We start from the raw sequence: 8,046 nt of genomic DNA, 5'->3' as shown, positions 1-8,046 counted from the left end.
TCTACGACTTCAGGAAAGATTCTTCCAAGGATCAGAGTGCAAACAGCACAGTGAACTGCAGCCCGAGGGCCACCTCCTCCTGCCAGGCCAGTGGCGATGACTCTACTGGCTTTTCCTTGTCTGTCACAGCACGTGAGCATGCGCGCGTGTGCACACACACACACACACACACACACACACACAGAGTCACAAGGCAGCTGGGGAGCCAAGGGTCAAGATGTTATAATGTAAATGTGGGCCGGGCGTGGGGGCTCACGCCTGTAATCCCAGCACTTTGGGAAGCCAAGGCAGGCGGATCATGAAGTCAGGAATTTGACACCAGCCTGGTCAATATAATGAAACCACTTCTCTACTAAAAATACAAAAAATACAAAAAAAAAAAAATTAGCTGGGCATGATGGTGTGCACCTGTAATCCCAGCTACTCAGGAGGCTGAGGCAGGAGAATCACATGAACCCAGAAGACGGAGGTTGCAGTGAGCCGAGATCGCTTCATTGCACTCCAGCCCGGGTGACAGTGCAAGACTCCGTCTCAAATAAAGATGAAAAATGAAAAATGATGGCCGGGAGTGGTAGCTTATGCTTGTAATCCCAGCACTTTGGGAGGCCGAGGTGGGCAGATCACGAGGTCAAGAGATCAAGACCATTCTGGCCAACATGGTGAAACCTCGTCTCTACTGAAAAAATGTAAAAATTGGCCGGGCGCGGTGGCTCAAGCCTGTAATCCCAGCACTTTGGGAGGCTGAGACGGGCGGATCACGAGGTCAGGAGTTCGAGACCATCCTGGCTAACACGGTGAAACCCCGTCTCTACTAAAAAAAAATACAAAAAACTAGCCGGGCGAGGTGGTGGGCGCCTGTAGTCCCGGCTACTCGGGAGGCTGAGGCAGGAGAATGGCGTAAAAACCCGGGAGGCGGAGCTTGCAGTGAGCTGAGATCGTGCCACTGCACTCCAGCCTGGCAACTTAGTGAGACTCCATCTCAACATAAATAAATAAATAAATAAATAAATAAGATGCTATAATCTAAATGTGGAGCACAGATAAATAAGATGCTATAATCTAAATGTGGAGCACAGATAAATAAGATGCTATAATCTAAATGTGGAGCACAGATGTTTTTCCCACAAAGAGGGAACACTGGGTCCTGGGAAGGGAGTTTGAGGGTTACAGCCCTAGTCATGGCCTGGAGATTCAGGAACTGGAGGAAGGAAGAGCCATATTTATCCTCACAGGACACCTCTGTGCTCAGCAGTGGGTAGAATAGATGGGCTGAGCTAATGGAGTCCCATTTAGGGAAAGGAGTTTTTCTCCAAACAGTACACACCGTCACCCACCCTATGCATACTCCCCCCTTTCCCATTGTCTTCTCAAGGATGGCAAAGTTGGTGCTTCCCCAGGTGGGTGTATGAGGGAGGGGAGTGGTTTCTCTGTGCCTGTTCTTGATCCCCTCCCTCAAGTCTTCTCCCTTCCTGTCCACTGGTCTATTCTGACACTCATTGCCTGCAATTCTGTCAGTTTGCATCATCCCAAGACCCAACCTAAGACCCAAGGATTTGAGTCTGGGAATATTTAAGCCAATGTCATTGCCAAGTGAGAAGTCTTAGACCCCAGGAATTTTTCTTCATTGAGAGTCTGGGCAGCAAGGAAGCCTCTCCTCTTTCTGCAGAGTTTAGGGTCTTTTTTTTTTTTTTTTTTTTTTTTTTTGAGACGGAATCTCGCTGTGTCTCCCAGGCTGGAGTGCAGTGGCGTGATCTCGGCTCACTGCAAGCTCCGCCTCCCGGGTTCACGCCATTCTCCCGCCTCAGCCTCCCAAGTAGCTGAGACTACAGGCGCCCGCCACCACGCCCGGCTAGTTTTTTGTATTTTTTTTTTTAGTAGAGACGGGGTTTCACCATGTTAGCCAGGATAGTCTCGATCTCCTGACCTCGTGATCCACCCGCCTCGGCCTCCCAAAGTGCTGGGATTACAGGCTTGAGCCACCGCGCCCGGCCGAGTTTAGGGTCTTTAATTGCCAATGTAAGTTTGCTCAGAGTCCAGCAGTTACCCCTTGGGTCAGCCAGATGTGTTTCAGAGTGAACATGCACTTGTCCTTCTTACTGATTGGGCAAGCAGACTGGTCTGCCTGAGGGACCCTGGGCTCTCCCGCTCAGCTGTTCCTGCTCACCTCCCTCATCACGATGAAGACCATTCCAAAGTCAAACAGGGCCCTGGCACACATGAGACCCCAGAGAGGACATACTAGTATCACTCTGTCATTCTCATTCATTCACTGACTCAGTAGCTATGGAGCCTATACTGTATGCCAGGGGACACGAATAGAGGAGCTGTCTGTATCAGGGATAAAAATGGTAAACCAGCAGACTATACCCTGCTTTCTTCAGGTTATCTTTCATTTTTATGCTGTGTTGTTGAAGTTGGTCTTGATCTCCTGGGCTCAAGAGATCCTCTTTGGCCTCCCGAGTAGCTGGAATTACAGGCCCCAACCCCCATACCTAATTACTGGTTTTACTTTTTAAATTTTAGCTTATGTGTGTCCTTAGGGCTAATACGAGTCTTCTGTGGGCAACATGTAGTTGGTTCCTGTTGATTGAGGCAGTCTTTGCCTTCTGAGTGCAGAGGTAAATATTTACATTTTAATAATTACTGATGGAGAAGACGTTAGTTACTGTTGTGTTTTTGTTCTGTATTTCTTCTAGAAATTTTTGTTCTTCATTTCTCATTTCCTACTTTTTGGGTTTAATTGATTTTTTTGTGTAGACATGCTTTGATTCCCTTCTTACTTTTTTTTTTTTTTTTTTGACAGTCTCACTCTGTTGCTCAGGCTACAGTGCAGTGGTGCTATCTTGTCTAACCGTAGCCTCCGTCTCCCAGGCTCAAACGATTCTTGTGCCCCAGCTTCCGAGTAGCTGCGACTACAGGTGCCCACTACCACACCCAGCTAATTTTTGTGTTTTTAATAGAGATGGGGTTTTATCATATTGGCCAGGCTGTTCTCGAACTCCTGATCTCAAATGATCCACCTGTCTCAGTTTCCCAAAGCGCTGGCATTACAAGCGCAAGTCACCATGCCCAGCCATTATCATTATTTTAAATAGTTTTGTCTTTTAGTTTTTAAGTAAACTTATAAGTGGTTTAAGCATAATTCCAGTGTGAATATAAAAATCACGTTAGTGTCCGTTCCTTTCAGTATGAAGAATCAAAGTGTGGGCCGGGCACGGTGGCTAACGTCTATAATCCCAGCACTTTGGGAGGCCGAAGCGGGCGGATCACAAGGTCAGGAGATTGAGACCATCCTGGCCAACACGGTGAAATCCCGTCTCTACTAAAATAGAAAAAATTAGCCAGGTGTGGTGGTGCATGCCTGTAGTCCCAGCTAGTCGGGAGGCTGAGGCAGTGGAATTGCTTGAACCCAGGAGGCAGAGGTTGCAGTGAGCCAGATGGCGCCACTGCACTCCAGCCTGGAGACAGAGCAAGATTCTGTCTCAAAAACAAAACAAAACAAAACAAAACAAAAACCGAAGCATGTTGTATAGATACTTGAGGGGAGGTTATTGTTGTAGGTATGTTAAATATCTTAAAGTTATAGCATAAAAATGAAACTTGAAATTTCCATTACCTGGCTGGCTCACTCCTGTAACCTCAGCACATTGGGAGGCCAAGGCAGGGCAAATCACCTGAGGTCAGGAGTTCAACACCCGCCTGGCTAACACGGCAAAACTCCATCTCTACTGAAAATACGAAGCGCAGTGGTGGGCACCTGTAATCGCAGCTACTCAAGAGGCTAAGTTCTTTGAATTCAAGAAGTGAAGATTGCAGAAGCCAAAATGGCACCATTACACTCGCCTGGGCGACAGAGCAAGACTCCATCTCAAAAAAACAAAGAAAGAAAGAAACAAAAATGTCCATAACCTGCAAAAACTACTGTTTCTCCACTAGAACTCTTTGTTATTTATGTCAGAATTACTTCTGTGTATGTTGCATTTTCATTAACACATGTATAGTGTTTTTTCATGCTTTTTTCTGCTAAATAATTGGAAAAAATGTTGTGTTATAACGAAAAGATACACTTATACCGGTTTCTGTACCTGTCTGTCTATTTATTTATTTGTGAGACAAAGTTTTGCTCCTGTCCCCCAGGCTGGAGTGCAATGGCACAATCTCCGCTCACTGCACCCTCCATCTGCCAGGTTCAAGCAATTCTTTTGCCACAGGCTCCCGAGTAGCTGGGATTACAGGTATGCACCACCACACCCAGCTAATTTTGTATTTTTAGTAGAAACAACGTTTCTCCTTGTTGGTCAAGCTGGTCTCGAACTCCCAAACTCAGGCGATCTGCCTGCCTTGGCCTCCCAAAGTGCTGAGATTTCGGGCGTGAACCACCTTTGGTGGGTGCACGGCAACATAATCAAGCTTATGTACAAGGCATTTGAGGTTGAGGCATGGAAAAATACTGAGGCATTGTGTGTATGTTGTTTGTGTAGGAGACTGTAACTCCTTGACCCTGAAATCAGGACAAGGAGTAGACTGTGTGATAAGGAACGCTGAAAACAGTCTCCTGTAAATGTGGTCTGCGTGCTTTCACAAGGCCATATGTGCCTCACGATCTGCCTGCAAAGAGCTCCATGGTGGATGCCTTTTGTTTGTCTGAAGTGTAGTTTAAACAAGCCCTTTCAATAAACACTTGGAGGACGGATTCTGGGGTGGCACTCTCTCAGAAGGGTTGCTCCCCGCCCCACTCAGCTGGAATTATCTGAGTACTTCATTCTCTACATTCACTGCAAGCTATAAGCTGCATCACTGCACCCAGCCTATCTGTCCTTTTATCTACCTTTTCTGGGGAACTTTATATATATATTTGTGGGTTGGAGTTACTCTTTAGCCTTCTTTCATTTCTTTTTTTTTCTTTTTTATTTTGAGATGCGGTCTCCATCTGTCGCCCAGGCTGGAGTGTAGTGATGCGATCTGGGCTCACTGCAACCTCTGTCTCCTGATTTTAAGGGATTCTCCTGCCTCAGCCTCCCAAGTAGCTGGGACCTCAGGCGCATGTCACCACACCCGGCTAATTTTTTGTATTTTTTTTAGTAAAGACACGGTTTCCCCATGTTAGGCAGGATGGTCTCAATCTCCTGACCTCGTGATCCTTCTGCCTCAGCTTCCCAAAGTGCTGGGATTACCAGCGTGAGCCACCATGCCCTGCTTGCCTTAAGGTTTTGAAAACTTGTTAGTGCTATTAGATGGCTTCAAGTATTGCAAGTTTCATAGTATAGACTGTTAACTTCGTTTGTTTTTTGTTTGTTTTTCTTTTCTGAAACGGAGTCTCGCTCTCTCACCCAGGCTGGAGTGCAGTGGCCAGATCTCAGCTCACTGCAAGCTCTGCCTCCCGGGTTTACTCCATTCTCCTGCCTCAGCCTCGCCGGTTTACTCCATTCTCCTGCCTCAGCCTCCCGAGTACCTGGGACTACAGGCGCCCGCCCGCCACCTCGCCCAGCAATTTTTTGTTTTGTTTTGTTTTGTATTTTTTAGTAAAGACTGGGTTTCACCGTGTTAGCCAGGATGGTCTCGATCTCCTGACCTCGTGATCCGCCCATCTCAGCCTCCCAAAGTGCTGAGATTACAGGCTTGAGCCACCGCGCGGGGCCAACTTCCTTTGTTTAATAAGATTTGTAAGCCTTTGGTGAGGCTGATGATGAGATGCTCCTTTTCCTGTCTCAGACATTTCACTGTCCTGTCAAAAATAGCTTAGACTGGCCGGCCCTGGTGTCTCACGCCTCTAACCCCAGCACTTTGGGAGGCCAAGGTGGGTGGATCTCTTGAGGTCAGGAGTTTGAGACCAGTCTGGCCAACGTAATGAAACCTTGAATCTACTAAATACAAAAAATTGGCCACGTGTGGTGGCTCACACCTGTAATCCCTGCACTTTGGGAGGCCAAGACGGACAAATCACCTGAATTCAGGAGTTCGAGACCAGCCTGGCCAACATAGTGACTCCCTGAAAACTGCACAAACTCGCATGGGGATTTCAACATCCCGAAACACCCAGATTCCTGGTGTGGCTGGACTTGGGGCTGGGGTCCTGCGAAAGACAGGTTTGAAGCAGAAACACACAAAAAAACACTCATTTGAGTCAGCCCCGGGCGCTGCAAAACAACCGTGGGCGGGCCCTCGACCCTGTCTGGGCCGGTTCTGGACAGTGGGCGGGACGGAACGGGAAGGGGAAAATGTCTCCTAGCGGGCGGGGCCAGAACAGGTGCTTGGGCGGGGCCAGAACAGGTGCTTGGGCGGGGCGAGAGGGTGGAAGCCGCTTTGGGGACGGGCCTGGAACGGGACTGGGGCAGGGCAAGAGGGAGGAGGCTGCCTGGGGGCTGGGCCAGACAGCGGGAAGGGGCGGGGCCAGAGGGGGCGGTCCGGGCTCTCTCCTCAGCTTGGCCCCAGGTGTCGCCTGCTGTCTTCCTCTTGCCCCCCAGGACTGGATCCTCCGGGTTCTGATTGGTGGATTGTTTCTGATGTGTCGTGATATTACCCCTAATATCATAGGATGCTTCCTGCCCGTTTTAAGTTAATATTTCATATGAAGTTAATATTTCAATGGAAGGTAAAACAACATATTGTAGTGGGCCACCGGTACCAAACGCTGAATTGTTTTTCCTTTTAAGTTGAAAATGGTTTTAATGCAAAGCGCTTTTTTGGAGCAGGTAGAGTCGTCCTGCAGGCGGGGCGAGCTCCCCTCAGTCTGGGGCAGGGCGGGGGAAAAGGGCAGGTAAAGGGGTGAAGTGAGGCGCTGGTTGCAGTGGGGACTGACAATTAGAACGGCTTATTAAACTAATCAAAATCATGAGTTGAGTGGATAATGGAAACTGAAAGGTGACATGCAAAACTATTACACACAGGAGGTGGAGGACAATTTCATATTTTGTGGAAATAAAGCTAGAACCCGGAGGGGTGGCTCACATCTATAATCTCTGCACTTTGAGAGGTCAATACGGGAGGATTGCTTGAGCCCAGGAGTTCGTGATCAGCCTGGGCAACATAACATAGTGAGACCTCCACTCTACTAAAAATCAAAAACCTCAGCCAGGTGTGGTGGTGCACACCTGTGGTCCCAGCTGCTCGGGGCGCTGATGTGGGAGGATCACTTGAGCCACGGAATTGGAGGCTGCAGTCAGCCCTCTTCTCGCCACCACACTCCAGTCTGAATGACAGAGCTGGACTCTGTCTCAAACAAACAAGCAAATAAATAAGAGGTATAAGTCCTCCTCTGAAAATAAGGGAAGACTTTTTTTTCCTTGCATCTCTTTTATTAGGACATTTATTTAGAAAATTCGTAAATGCATTTTCTCTCTCTTCCAAAGTGGTTTTTATTTTTTTTTTGGACGGAGTTTTGTTCTTATTTCCCAAGCTCTAGTGCAATGGCGCGATCTCAGCCCAGCACAACCTCCACCAAAATCTCCACCACAATCTCCAGGGTTCAAGCGATTCTCCTGCCTGAGACTACCAAGTAGTAGTCTCCGGAGTAGTGCTCCGGAGACTGAAGCAGGAGAGGGGTTCAGCGGGGAGGGGTTGCAGTGAGCCGAGATCTTGCCACTGAACTCCAGCCTGGGTGACAGCGAAATACTCTGTCTCAAAAAAGAAGAAAAGAAAAAAGTATATATAATGAAAGAAAGTAATAGATCTCTTCCACAAATGTGCTGGGACAACTAACTGGATATTCACATGGAAAAAAACGTTGCACCCCTATGTCACACCATCAAAAATTTTATTTAAAAAAAAAAAAAAAAGACTAGTAAGGGTAAGGGAGCCCAGCGGGAGGGGGTGTTACTTTGTCGCCCAGGCTGAACTGGACCCCCAGGTTCAGAGATCCCCGCGCCACCCGGAAGCAGATCGCCTCAGTGAAGGTCATACCGCAGGGCGTGAGTTTCCCTGTCTCTAGTTAAGTCGGCCCTTCGCAGGCCCCCGACTCTGCTATACTCAAGAGGTGGGGTCCCCAGAGACCTGGAAATTCCCACCTTCCTTCCTCCACACAGACCATATTGAGACGTCCTTGTAGAG

The sequence above is a fragment of the Macaca thibetana genome, chromosome 19 (assembly GCF_024542745.1).
Source record: "Macaca thibetana thibetana isolate TM-01 chromosome 19, ASM2454274v1, whole genome shotgun sequence".
Taxonomy (NCBI): Eukaryota; Metazoa; Chordata; class Mammalia; order Primates; family Cercopithecidae; genus Macaca; species Macaca thibetana.
The sequence above is the reverse complement of the archived record's forward strand: the minus strand, read 5'-3'. Positions refer to the sequence as shown.